Below are 14,706 nucleotides of genomic sequence, written 5' to 3' on the forward strand. Positions count from 1 at the left end.
ACCCAAATATGAGTGCAAGTGTGAAAATGTAAGAAGAATGCAAAATAAAATAAAAATAAAAATACAAATACAAATGTAAGTGCAAGTGTGCAAATGTAAGAAAAATGCATGTGTGCCAATTGAGAAAAGTGCATGTGTGCCAATTGAGCAAATAAAGGTGTTTGTGTGCAAATGGATGAAAATATGGTATAATAGTAGTAAATGCATATAAGTGCAACTGGGTGTAATTTGTGAGGTAGAAAAATAAATAAGTGATAGGGAAAGAAGAAAAATGTGCAAACATGGCATGTGGATTGAGAAAAAAAATATAAGTAGTAAGAGAATGTGGATAAAGAAGGTGAGGAAGTGATATGATGAAAATGAGAGTGTATGAACCTAGAGGAATGCATCAAGTCGGGTACGGGAATGACTCTTAACTTCATGATTTCAATTTTTCCTTTGATTAGAAGGAAGAACTAGCGTGCTAAGGCTATTTTGTAGCCACACTCGCTCGTTTCCCTTACCGAAAGGGGACTCTCAAGCAAATGTACCCTATAACTAGCATGAAAATGCAAAAACCTAAAATGAAGGGAAAGGGTTGGAGGAGCATGCCAAATGCTAAAAAACTAAGAAAAATGCATGGAATGTAGTGAAACATGCAAGTATGTACTAATGAGAGGGGACAACCTATTGGGTCTAGCATTGGACTAGCCCTTTTCTAAAATTCTCTCACAAGCATTGGACTTGCGAGAGTTCGAGGGGAAAGACCATGGCCAGCGTTGGACTAGCCACGGTGACGTATTCATCCATCACATTCATCTATGATTATAGAAAGCAAGTAGACATGCCAATCACCTATAAACACGTAGCACATAACACTTAGTATGCTCGACTAAATGCAAGAGCCTAATAAAGAAAATTAACACGTAGCAACAAAAGCAAGCAATCAAACTAATGAACCTATTACATTTGCTAACTAAAACAAATGGGGAAGAGGAAAAATGAATAAAAATGCTCTCCAAACCCTATCTATTACAAGCCAAGAGGTGTACACATACCCCATAAAAGAATAACTTAATAAAAGCCAAAGTAAATGAAATAAATGAAAGGAATTAAGGAAAGGCAAGGAAAGCAAAGTAGACATGCAATTCTCACTTAGCACGTTGGATCACATAGAGGAGAGACAAAAAAGGATAAAAGAAGTTATACCTCCCCGTTTGTGATGTTAGTAAAGCGAACAAGACTTAACTTGGGCTAGAGTCAGCAAAGAAAGACATAACTTGGGCTAAAACCATCAAAGCAAGGGATTAATGCACCACTTTAAAGATAAGTAAAATAAAAGGCAAAAAGGAAACTCAGAACACCTTAGAAACTTCAAAAGGGGTACTAACAAACCACCAAATTCTTCCCTAATTGCGACTTAAATGTAGTCAAAAGATGATTAATTTCAAAGGAGGTAGATTATTGACCAAACTTCTAAGATAGAAGAGCTTCTAAAGACCCAATTGCAAACATTAATCAATCATTCGAGTCCAATCGAAACATTTAAGAACTTCAAAGGTCCCAAAAATAATAAAAGGCCAAATAACGGTTCAAATTGCAATCAACTTAGGACTTAATTGCAAGAGATTGGAATGTAATTGGGCCTTTGTAGCATTACTAGAGACTAGAGGGAGCAAAGTATAATTTTGAAAACCATTTTTGCATGCAAATGCATGTAGAACTACGAAACATTGCCTGCAACAAAAAAAATCTGAAGAAAGCTTTCTGCAATTCGGCACTGAACATAATCAAATCCACACACAACTACCACACAAACCTCTCACCTTGCATCATGAAACTTGTAGATTTAAGCATCAAAAAGTCGGCCAACAAACATACAAAATCTGAACAGTTCAAGCAACTTCATGCAAAGCTTACAAAACATTTCTGCAACAAGAAGAAATTGTCGACAGCCAACTAAAACTTCGGGACCCCAGCGTTTCAAATTCAGATAACGAAACATATACCAAGGACCCACACGAACACTAAACTAATCAGATCGGATCATGCACCATTAGATAGCAGAAAAACAAAAGACTAGGAACCAGATTTCCGTCATTTAATATCAGGACCAGCTTTAACTTAGGTGTTCTGCTATGAGCAGAATTGTTGCAATAAAAATAGATCTTACTTTGGGTTTGACAGAGTCATTTTAGGTTCAAAGGTCACACCCAAAAAGGCTTCAACAAATTGCAGGAAGAACAAGTGAAAGCGAAAGAAGAAAAAAAAAAAACAACAGCAAGACCAAATGAATGCAAGCTGTACGAAATGAAACAGGAAACCAACGGAGGGCCAAATGAATAGAGAACAAACCAACAAATCACACGAAAATTGAACTCAGCAATGAAAGTTTCTAACTTTTTAGCAAATCCATCTCTGTAAGCCAATAAACTTGACCAACTCGACCCAAATGTAACCTTATCCGACGGCACTTTCCGATAATAAGCTACAGCAATCTCCCATGCTCTCAGGAAAAGAACATAAGCGTACAAACCCCCCAAAAATAATCATCACTCCATACAGATTTTCAAGATAGTAATGAAAAACCATGCTGATGCAAACAAAACATGAATCAAGAAAAGCCATAGCTACCTTCAATCCGAATCTGATAAACCGTGAAGATGCTCGCTGGAAAAAGGTCCGGAATTTGGAAGACACCTTTCTAGTTTGCTCTTTTCCTTCCTTTCCTGTAGGTTTCTGACTTACTAATCCCTTGTTTTTGCCGTTTCTTTTCCTATTTAGCCGGCCAACTCTCAGCTGCCTGCCTCTCTCGTTGTTCTCCCTCTCTCGAAGCTGCTCCCTCTCCTCTGGTTTTCTTTCTTTTTCTCAACCCAGCCGTCAGCTCCCTTGCTTCTTGCTCTTTCCCCAGAACCCTCGTTTTCTCTTGTTTCCCTTTTCCAAGCTGTCCCTCGATGCCCGTTCCTTCCTTTCTAATTTCTAGCCGTCAAGAAGTTTTCTGGGTTTTTCCTCTCTCTTTCTCTGATCTCTTTCTTACCTCTCGAAGTTCCCTTCCCCCCTGGTTTTCTTTTTCCTCTGATGTTTTCTATCTCTCCGATCCTCTCTCTCCCTGTTGCGGCTGCTGTTTTCTTCTATTTATACCAGACAAACACCTCTCAAACCCTCACCTCAAGGGTGAGGATGAAAGTGGAGATTTCTTTTGCAACCCAGGCCATCCGATGAGCCTATCATTTTTTCAAGCTTCTACCATGCTGTCGCAATTTTGCTGCGTGCAGTTTTTTTTTCTTTCTTTTTTTTAATTAATATTTTTTTTTTACATTTAAGGCCAACTAAAAGAGTAACAAATGAATATCAGAGAAAGAAGTTAATAGTAGTAATAAAAATACTAGAAAATACCCAAAACAAAATTGATGAAATTAATAGATAATAATTATCACTAAAATAGAATAAAATAAAAATAAATAAAATTAAAATAATAATAAATAAAACGGTTCAAAAATTTGGTGTCTACACACAGGAAAAGGATTTTTGCTAACACTTGACCCTTGTTCTTCTCTCCTTCTCAAAATTATATCTCCGACATCAATCATGTCTTGAATTTTATGTTTAAATACCCAACAATTGGCAGTAGAGTATCCAGGAGCTCCAGAATGATAAGCAGAAAAAGATTGAGGATCATAACCAATGGGAACTCCTTTAGGATAGATTTTAGGAGGTATCGTACCAATTTTCCCTGCGGGTTTGAGTTGTTCATATAATTGATCAAGGGGCCGACCTAGGTTGGTGAAAGTTCTGTATGGGGTTGGGTTTCAAGTGTCGCTAGTTTGTTGATAGTTGTAGTTCTGGTTGGCTGGTGAAATGGGTCTTGGATTATATGGAGGGCGAGGTCTAGTTTGAAAGTTAGGTCGAGAAATATGAAATGGTGTTGTGGGTATGTTTGAGTAATTCGGTCGAGATTGAGGGCGGTTAATAGTGGTTTGATAAACAGGTCGAGAGCGTAGCTAGTACGGATAATTGGATGGATAAGTGGGGTATTATTGGTATCTATGTCGGAAAGAAGGGCCTTCGTTCTAGACAAATGAAGCTTCCTCTTTTTTCTTCTTGAACAGAGATTTCTTACTACTACTGCTTTGACTTTGCATCGCTTCCAATTACGATTTCAGAGTTGACACATTAACAATCTTTTCACCTCTTACGAACTCATCGTACTCCTCCAATTTATTAACAATTTATGCAAAAGAGCATCCAGACATGCGACAAATTTTGTCAAAACAGGGCGGGTCATGAACTTTGATAAACGTTCGAACAATTTCGTCCTCAGTCATAGGAGGTTCCACCTTGGCAGCCAATTTTCTCCATCTCATTGCATACGTCTTGTGATTCTCAGATGGCTTTCTTTTAGTCCCCTCAAGTGTGGTCCTCGTTGGAGCAAACTCGCAATTATACTTGTATTGTTTTACAAACGTGGTTAACAAATCAACCCATGTCCTCATATCCTCAGGTATCAAATTGGAATACCAATCCAGTGCATCACCTTCCAAGCTTTCAGGGAACAATCGAACTGGTAGATTCTCGTCATCTATTGGCTTTCCTAATTTGTTGGCAAACATTTGGAGATGTGTCTTGGGGTTGCCCGTTCCATCTTACTTGCTAAATTTGGGTGCTTTAATACCCACAGGCAATTGCATATCGGGAAACAGACACAACTCGTTATAATCCAAACCCTCTTGTTTGCTCAAGCCTTGGCTCTTCCTCATGAACTAGTCAAATCGATCCAACCACTTTAACAGATTTTTATCGATTGGCGCGGAGGATTTCCTAGCTTCAATTTTTCCTTGGGCAACGGTGTCTAATGCGAATGGCTTTGCAATGGAATAATAATATGGTACTTGAAGTTCAAGTGGCATGTTCAGACTGGCAGGTGGGTAATTTAGAGGAATTTGAGGGTGACAAGGATTGATTTGAACGTTGGGTGGGTAGGTATGTGGTAGGCCATGAGTAGGATAAGTAAAAACTTCCTCAGGTGGATTTATGACATGTGAACCAAAAGAGGTTTGAATATAAGGTAAGGACAGTGGTTGAGGTTCAGTTTGATCGACAAGTAGGGGATCAGGCTGGACATCGCCGCTGCTACAGGCAATCAACTAATCAATCACGCGCCGTTGTGTGATCATCTCTATGCTTAACTCATTAAATCAATCATGCATTTTGTGAATCCTGTATTCATGTCTCATATTAAGGTTTCTTTCTAATCGTCTTAAAAGATTACTAACATTAAGGCCGAGTACAACGAAATTATTATGTTGTTAAGATCTTATAGAATTCAATCTACACGACATTTAAAGTTCATTGAGAATACGTAAGGACCATTAAGACTTTGAGATAAAGATTACATGGTTGGTTCTTGGATTGGAATACATAGAGTGACAAATTTCTTGAGGTGATCTTTACTATTAATGAACCCGTTAATGAGGTATTGGAGTATTCCAACCTTTAGCTCGTGAAAAGATTAAGAACGCATGATTTACGTGATATCAAGTATGGAATAGATTTTTCAATAAGGAAGAGCAAAATGCAAAAGAGATATCAAGAATGTTTGAATTAAAGGTTGGAATTTTGAGGACGAAATTCTTTTAAGAAGGGGAGATTGTGATACACCGAATTTTAGGATATTATTTTTTTTCAAAGAGGATATTAAGGTTTATTTATTTTATTTTTGTTTTAAAACATTGTTTTGTTTTAAAGACTAGAAATCTTAAATTTTAATCAAAACCCTAGTTTTACTTGTGACTAAAAGGTTGTTAGTTAATTGAGTTTATGTATGACAATACATGTTTTATGATAGATAATTATAATGGTTGGGTGGTTAGTCGACTAATGAGGTGTAGTTAATCTTGTTGGATTACATTAAATTGGTGATCTATAGAGTTAATTGCAAAGTGTGACAGTCCCACCTCACCCTAAGGTGAACCAAAGGGTTCGGCAGACCGCCTGCCCAACTCTTGCCAGGACTACGGAGTTCAATCACACAAACCCAATACAGCGCGCAACGAATCCCCAAGAGAACAATCAATCGAAGACTACTAAGTTGAGAAACATGAGTTCTACATTGAAAGGTACCATGGTACTTCGATTAAACGCCCCAACGGAAACGAAAATGAAGACAAAAATGCAAATGGAAAGCGGACACAGCACAATCCAGCCAAGATATGGCTGGATTTTCGACCGGATCGCTGGCCGGATATGAGGCAGTGAGTAACCCAAAAGTTTTCCAAAACCCCAGCTAATCCGGCCAGATATCCGGCTAAGAACTGGTCGGACACACGGCCAGATTTGGTGAACAGTTACCACCAGAATTTTCTTTCCTTGTTCAAATGCCGCGCTCATCCGATCGTCCAATGGTTACAAGTAGCATCTGAACAAACGCAAAGGTACCATCTCAAATGAATACACTTAATGTACATGATGAAACACTTATATACATACCTTGTAAACTTTACAATTAAAAGCGTGATACTTAATTAAAAGACAATTAGGGTTTTGATTACACAAGAGCTAACAGAAGAACGTTTACACTAGCTCAACCCTTTTGTCAAAATCACGGTTCAAAGTGTGGTTCGCTGTAAAGAAAACAAAGATAACGGGAAGGGGGTGAGCTTACTCTCAATGAGGTACCAAAATGGTAGCAAGTAAGAATCATGAAACTTCATATTCAATTAGTCACATATGCAAATCAAATAAAGAAATGAATAAAGACCCTAGATAGAAAAGATATGGGTGGCTCTCAGGAGTCAAAACCCCATTTGCTCTACCGAAGCTTGATTAAATAATAGTTGACACTCCGTCAACTTTCCAAATAAAGTAACCAGTCCAGTCCAGTAGAGCACCACTTTACACCAAAATTTCGTCCACCAAACTTACCCCTTACCGGGCCTGAACACCTCAACAGAAACAAAAGTGGTAATACTCGAGTATACCGGAATCAAGGGTCTCAATACCCAGAGATTCCTAGAACAGACTACTGTGGTTCGTTATCTAATCGACCAGGCCCTTGCTGGCTCGACTCGAGTAACTTAGCCACAGGATTTGAGCTCAGAGGTCACAGAAAAGTCGTTGGATACAAGCTTCCAAACGACGTCAGAACAGATACAGATACAAATAACAGATTCAAATTTGCACAGTAAATAGGCATACAGACAGACAAAAGAATGAGTGTGATGAAGTACAACCTTATCTCAAACAGAATAAACAGATAATACAGTCATTCATATCACAGATTGCATGTACAGAAACCAAGTTAAGCAACAATGAAGGGAGTGGTACATTCACCAATTCAAGTAAAACAAATTCAAACGTTGTGAAGACCCGAAAAAAATTTCTTATTTTTTTCGAATATTAATGGTTTCATTAAGTATTTATCCACCTGTTTTCCCCAAATAATTTATTACGACCATTTTAAATCCATTCGTATGGAATAATGTCTTCATTGTGTTTTTAAAATGTCCCGTTAACAACTTCAATTTTCGGAAGGATTGTTTAAGTGCGAGATAGTGAACACGAGTGTTTCGAGGTGATATTATATTCGAGAGCATGATTATCCTGGGGAAATTAAGAACGGACAATAGCAGATTAAGAAAAGTTAATCGAGAATTAAAGGTGAATAAGTTCTAAGTGAGCATATACTACTCACGCGTGGATAGTTTCCCAAAAGACGCATGGATACAAATTTATTGGAGATTTGAGGAGTTAATACTCGACTCATGTGAGGACTCGTAAAAACTATTATTTTATTTAAACCTAATTTATGGCTTAATAAATTATTTAATTGGATTTTTGCCACGAGGAATATTTTCTAGTCTTATTAGACCTAAATACATGGTAATATAACTTCGTTATATTTTTAAAATGATTCGTTTCAAAAATTAATTTCCTAGAGCGCGTTTAGTAAAAATAGTGAATAGTGCTTGGAGATTTTATCCGCGTAGGAGCACAATAAGCTTGGAATATTGGAGACTTGTACCATGGTCCTAAAATAGGTAATATTATGAATAAATACTCAAGTGATAGTTAGTAGTGCAATCGTTATAAGAATTTCTCGGCAGTTTCGCGTTATAACGTTAAAATTGACGGTACGCGTTTCACGCGCGACTTTATTTGAGGGACTTTAGACCCTTATTTCGGGACAATTAAGAGTGAATAATACTTACATAAATATAAATGCATTGGAGGTTCAGTGCACTAGTGAACCAAACGCGCGAGAAAATCGAGCCAAAAACGTGCCAAACGAGCCTTAATGAGAGTTGACCTTGGAGTGAATTTGCACCACTCATTTTAATCTTCCCTTGGAAGCTAGAATTGATCACATTTCACTCTCTCTTCTCTCCCATAGTGCCGACCAGCCTTCTCCCTCTCTCTAACTCCCTTGCTTCACAAATTTCTTCCTCAAATCAACCACAAAACTTCACTCAATCTTCACCAAACTTGAAGACCATCTAGCAAACTACTTGGAGGTTGGATTTAGCTAGCTAAAGGGGCTGCATTTTCACGGTTTCTTGGAGCACTAGAGGACCGAAAATTTCTGGTTCAAGCACTAAGGAGGTATAACCTCATCCTACACCATAAACTTGGACTATGATAGTAGAAATGCATCCTTAAGCTATTGCATGTGTATGGGTGTCATGATATTGTTGGAAATTTGAAAAAGTGGGCTCTAGGAATTCCCACACTTGGGTTGTTGCTGATTTGTTGATTGATGGTGGTTATATTGTTGGTTTAGTGGTTAAAATGATGGATTAATGGTGTGTAGTGGATAGAAACTTCATTGGGTGCAAGAAGTAAAAGTTTCCGATTTTACCCCTGCTTTGTTCGGCCATTTTAAGACCAATTTTAAATGATCAAATGGCTTGAATTGGATGCTTATATGATGTATTAGATGTGTGGAAAATTTCATTGAAAAATAATAAGGTTTGGTGGGGCAAATGAATTTTTTTGGGGAAACTAGCAAATCTGGAAACTGTGCCCGTATGGCTCAGACCAGCGGTGGTATTTCGGCTATAACTCTGTCCTCGGATGTCGGAATCATGTGCCGTTGGTGGCGTTTGAAACTAGACATTCCTGGCTTTAATTTGGTATATAATACACGTTCTGATTCTTTGTGAGCAAGCCAAACCAAAGGTTTTAAGTTCGCTGTCCTGTTGTTCTGTTCATCTGGAATGAAGTGTACAGGCAGCAACTTGATGCCCGATTTTGAACCAGATGGGTGCCGAATTTGGAAATGATATCTTCTGTGGTATTTTAACCCTATGAATGTATTTTCCAACGGTATAAGCCATACTCGATTCCGAGTTAAATTGATTGAGTTGTGACTAAAACAAGAGGACTGCCCTGTTTTGGAAAAACGTAATATTTGGGCTGGTTTTGGACAAAAAACCGTGAGTGATCTTATTAATTGAAATTTCGATGCTAAACCATTACCAAAGGTATCATGGATGTATCGTAGACCCTTATTTCACAAATGAACCATGGTTGGATAACTTTCTTGGTTAAACGATTGGAAATTTGGAAAATGAAAGCCAAAGGCAGATTGCCTTAGGATTTTTCTTGAACTTTGGTTAGCTAATTAACTACCTTGCCGAAGGTATTTTTCCTCGAAATTCGATAGAGAGATACTTTCCATATAGTATTGAAATACTGCCAATTTTGGTACCAATTCAAGTTCGTTTCGATACCCAATTAAATTACTAAAGTTAGAGGTTCAAATCTGGAAAATTCTCATCCAGTCTTGAATTTGCTCAACTTTGAGCTACCGTATCTCGGTACTCAAAACTCCGATTCTTGATCCGCTTGCTTTGCTATACACCTCACTTGCAACTCTAATTGGGTTACAAATTTCAGAGGCCGGTTTGCAACGTGTAAATCGTGCCGAATTTTCAAAGTTGGCCGAAATCCAACTTAATGCTGCCTTGAAACCAAGTCTGCACCTTCAAGCCCATTTTTGAACACTTTCCACTTCGATTCATGGAAAAGCATCTTCTAGGAACTTATAGTACTTTCTAAGAGGTTTCCAACGGTATAAAGTTTTCCAATTTTTGACTTGTACCGAGTGAGTTACGATTTTTCAAAGATTCATAATAAAGCTGAAAATTTTCCAATTTCAAAGAAATAGAGTTTTTCAAGAACTCTTTACTCTTTTGATATTATCTAAACGTTTTGCCCACGATTTTCATGATAAAAACTCAACTAATATTATACTTCATAAAACGCAAGTTGAACCTCGATTTACGAGTAATTGAGGTTCATTTTTGTGAAATATTCCTTAGATCGTACTAATGTACAATCTTGCTTGATAATTGAGATACTTGAGTAATTATCCACTATTAAATGCCAGGCGCACAAGGAGACCTTCAAGAGGATCTCACCGTGGACACTTGAACTCCAGCGAATAATCTTTATTGATTAGCTCGGTGAGTGTCAAGTGTGTGAATCTTTGATACTTGCTTAATTGTGGTAATTATTAGAGATTTTAAAAATAAGGGCGGGTGTGTACTTTATCGCATCCGTTCTGATTTCAAATGAATGAATGAATGAATGAAATGTATTGAATGAATGAATGAAATGCAATGCTATGTAATGGTTACATATGTCGTTGGAGTGAACCTCCTCGACTTTCAAATGAATGGGGGACGCCCAAACTCATAGGCCGACCTTGAACTCGAGCCGGCAATGGGCTTGGTCGGGAACTTGGGCGAGCCATGAGATTATAAGCTCGACCTAATAAGAGGTCCTGCTTGGCATACTTGTAGAGTATCGCCTTATAATAGACTTGTGGGCCCTTGGGGTGTACGGTGGACGGAGGGAAGTAAGTGGTGATCTACGGAAATGGAAATACCGACCCGGTTGACAGGAGGGTCAATACGGGAAGGTATACGAATGACATCGGCAGAGCGAGTGGAACTTAGCTCCTGAGAGCTACTATATCCTTGAATTGTTTCTGATTATTTTTCCTGCTCAAATGGTACTTTATTGAAATATCACGGTTTTATTTGATAAAGTTGAGATTGCTATTTGAACAATGTGCTTGCATGTGTGTCCTTGGCCTCACGAGCGTTTTGCTCACCCTGTAGATTTGTTTTCCTTAACAGGACTGGAAATGGAGTTAACGCGGAGAAATCTCCTTTTGGATATATTTTGTTTTAGGGTTTCAGGTGTATTTTGGCTTGACCCCTTTATGATTGTACTTTGGAAGTTTAATGTATCATTCGGATATCTGTGATGTATATTTTGAAATTTAAGTTGTATTATGAACGCACGACGTGCGGGTGGCAAGCTGATAGGTACCTTGTGATGTGACCATGAAAACTGTCACAGTTGGCATCAGAGCCATATGCTGACAGGTTGGGTAATGGATGGATATTGTTAAGCATGAACGTTTCCGCACTATATGTATTCGTACTAATTTGATTTTGGTATCTAGTATCGCTTTAAGGTTGAACGTTTATTGCTTGAGTCCTAGCGAGAGCTAGGCAGGCGTTCCGCGGATACCCTTTGGTGCGCCTTAGGGAGAAGTGGGGGCGTCACAGTTGGTATCAGAGCTTAGGCTTTAGATCTCTGTAGTGTATCCTAGGCTTAAATGTTTAGGATGCCGGACTGTGGAATTTGATTGAAAGTTAAGTGACTGCTTGTGAAAATGAAAATTAGAACCTGGGTTCGAATTGGTGGATGACAAGGAGTCTTGATATGGTGTGATACATGTGGGATAGTATGAAGTGATCAAATCTTGTTTATTTCGTGTATCTGGACCTACCTAAGCTTTTACTCTTAAGTGTAAACTACAGAAGGTAATGGTGATATTAAATTGTCTCGGGGGCGCCTTCCGGTGGTCCACTATCGAGAGAGTGAACTAAAAGAGCATTAGAGAAATGGTCCGATTTACTGGACTAGGACTTCATGTGAATTTCAAAGGACTTGCTGAGCCCAAATAGTGGGGTGTTAATAGTGGTCGATTATTTGAAGTAGCTATCCGAAGAAACTGGAGTGATTCGAAGGGATGATCGAGAACTGAGGACAATTACGGATGCCTAGACTACTAGAATTCCTGAAATTGAAGTTGAAGTACTTCAGGAGCGAGGGAGACAAGGGCTCCTGGTGAGAAACTTCAAAAGCTAAGAACCGACTTGTTAGGTTAGTGTCCGAAATTAAAGACAGAATGGATGAGTCGGTGGCTAGGTGTGTTACCTTGGTTGCATGAGTGGGGAATGACAAGATATTCGATAAGGGACATGAGATCTAAAACTCCTAGTGCTGGAAATGAAACTGATCCTATGGAGGTAGTGAAGACTTTTGGGTACTGCCAATCACTAATTTAGTGATTTAAACTATTTTAATAGTTTGCCAAAGATAGACAGGGTGACGCTCGCTTAAAGGCCGTTGTATTTTGTGTCTTGTTTCAATATGTTTTCTACCTTTTGAGGCAATTAAACATTTCTCATGACATGTTTAACCTTACTACTTTATGATTTTAAAATCCATGATTGGGGTTATATGTATTTACGATTATCTCAGCGTTTTCCCTTTTATTCTCATATTTGTTTAGCATGATCAAGTCTCGCTTTCAAACTTCGTTTGGGGGCGTTCATTTCATGCCATGTTTATATGACTGTTAAAGTTATGAGTGGCCAAATAAGAAAAAGGGGGATCGAGGGCGAGGGGGTTAGACCACCCCAAGCTCCAGGGGATAATTAGGGAACGATTGCTGGATTGAACCGAAACCCTAGAAATAAAGGGAAACACCTACATGGCTCCTACTATTGGCCATACGACTGATATCCTAGAACAGTTGGTTGAGTACCAAAGCTCCGGACCAATAAGCCAACCTAAGGACCAGGAGAGGTGTGAAAATGAAATGATTCTTGGAGGTCGTCTATCTAGGTTTCACGGGGGACCTAACCTTGAAACAGTAAGATTGATTTGAAAGGATACATAAGGTACTAATGGGACTACGAGATTTTGATCTCTTTTCGAACAAACTTCATAGACAAATATCGAAGATTGAAGTAAGACATGAAAAACTTTATATCAAGGAATAGAGTCCCCGTATCTGGTTGTAATTGGAATTAATGGTAGTAATTTTATGGAGACTTAAGAACTCACTCATGTTCGGCAGAGAATAACTAAGATTTATATTTCGGGGTGACCTATGAACAAAAGAATGAAAGAGTAATCGGGCTCGAACTTCCATTATGCATGGCTACTCTTTTGATCCTTTGATTTGCCTGACAGGTTAGCATTTGACTTAAGTCAACTGGTAAGATGACAACCTTGGAAAAAAAATGCGTAAGGAATTGAACCTTCTTCGAAACGAGGTAGAATTTCAAAGGAAATTAGCTGACTACTGGGAAGGACGGTGGAAATAAGAATATGCAGAGAAAATTGAATTACTACGCCAGAATGTAGAATTAGAGAAGAAATGCAAAGAAAACCCTCGAGCTGGCCAAGCCGCCACTTCTCATGCACATTGTGGATACTGCGGCAAGGTTAACCACGTTGAGGCCGAGTGCTGGATGAAGCAAGGAAAGTGTCTGAGGTGTGGTAGTACTAAGCATAGGATTTCAGATTGCCCTAGAGCTTTCAAAAAGAGGAAGTACTCAATAGCCAACTAGGTCCACCGCAAAGCGATCAAGTGCCAGATGGGAGTAATTGTACTAATGGCTATGAACGGGGTCCTAGTAGCGAAGGTTTCACAGATTGAGATGGTTTGACTTCACTCGAGGAATAGAGGTGGTAGTTTTACCCTAGACTGGGCTAGCACCTTTGGAGGTTGTGATCTTTTAAAAAAAAAAAAAATCTTTTGTTGTTTTGTATCTTGGCAACTTGACATGTTTTGCTACAATCCTGTCATTCTCCTTTCCTTTTGAGAGGAGTTCATAAACCTCTTCCAACTGGATGTAATTATTATGATCTTTATGACTCATGAAAACTTACTTCGCTTTTAATTGTTTTTATGACTTACACGTATGTTTAAATCCTACCCCACGCCCTTAGAATTATAATAAGACGCGAATAGTATTGGATGTGATCGAGATTTTGCTTGAAGAATATAGACCACCTGAGGTCTTGATAGTGACTAGAGATCGGGATCGAAGTGAGGACTTAGTGTTGAAATGGAATTCAATGTTGGAAATGCCAATTTGAGATATTAAAATCGGTGGATTGAGTTAGTAAAAGGAAATAATTAATGGATTCAATGTGCCCAACGATTAAGGACTAGATATCGTATTTGGAATGAAGGCTAGAAGCTATGTATTGATAGATTATGGAGTCTGGAACGATGTGACCATTAAGAACAACTACCATTTCTCTTACATGGATAAGAATTCAATAATGTGTGAGGAGCCGTGATCCTATTTAAGTTAGATTTAAAGTAGAGATATTAACCATTTGAGATCTCGAGGAACTAATGTGGTTAATACCGCTTTCAAATTAAGACATGGACACTCTAAAATTTTCGGTACACCCTTCGAGTTGACAGATGCACTAGAAGTATTTATGGACCCAAGGTATCGCAGTTAAATCGTATTTGGACAAATCGGTGGAGGCATTTATTGATGATATATCGATATACTCTAGTGTTGAGAAGGTCATGATAGACACTTGATGGTAATTTTACGAACCTCGAGAGAACGCCAACTTTTGTTAAGTTCAATAACTGTGGGTTAGATTGGAAGAAAT

The sequence above is a fragment of the Coffea arabica genome, chromosome 10c, assembly GCF_036785885.1.
Source record: "Coffea arabica cultivar ET-39 chromosome 10c, Coffea Arabica ET-39 HiFi, whole genome shotgun sequence".
NCBI classification, from domain to species: Eukaryota; Viridiplantae; Streptophyta; class Magnoliopsida; order Gentianales; family Rubiaceae; genus Coffea; species Coffea arabica.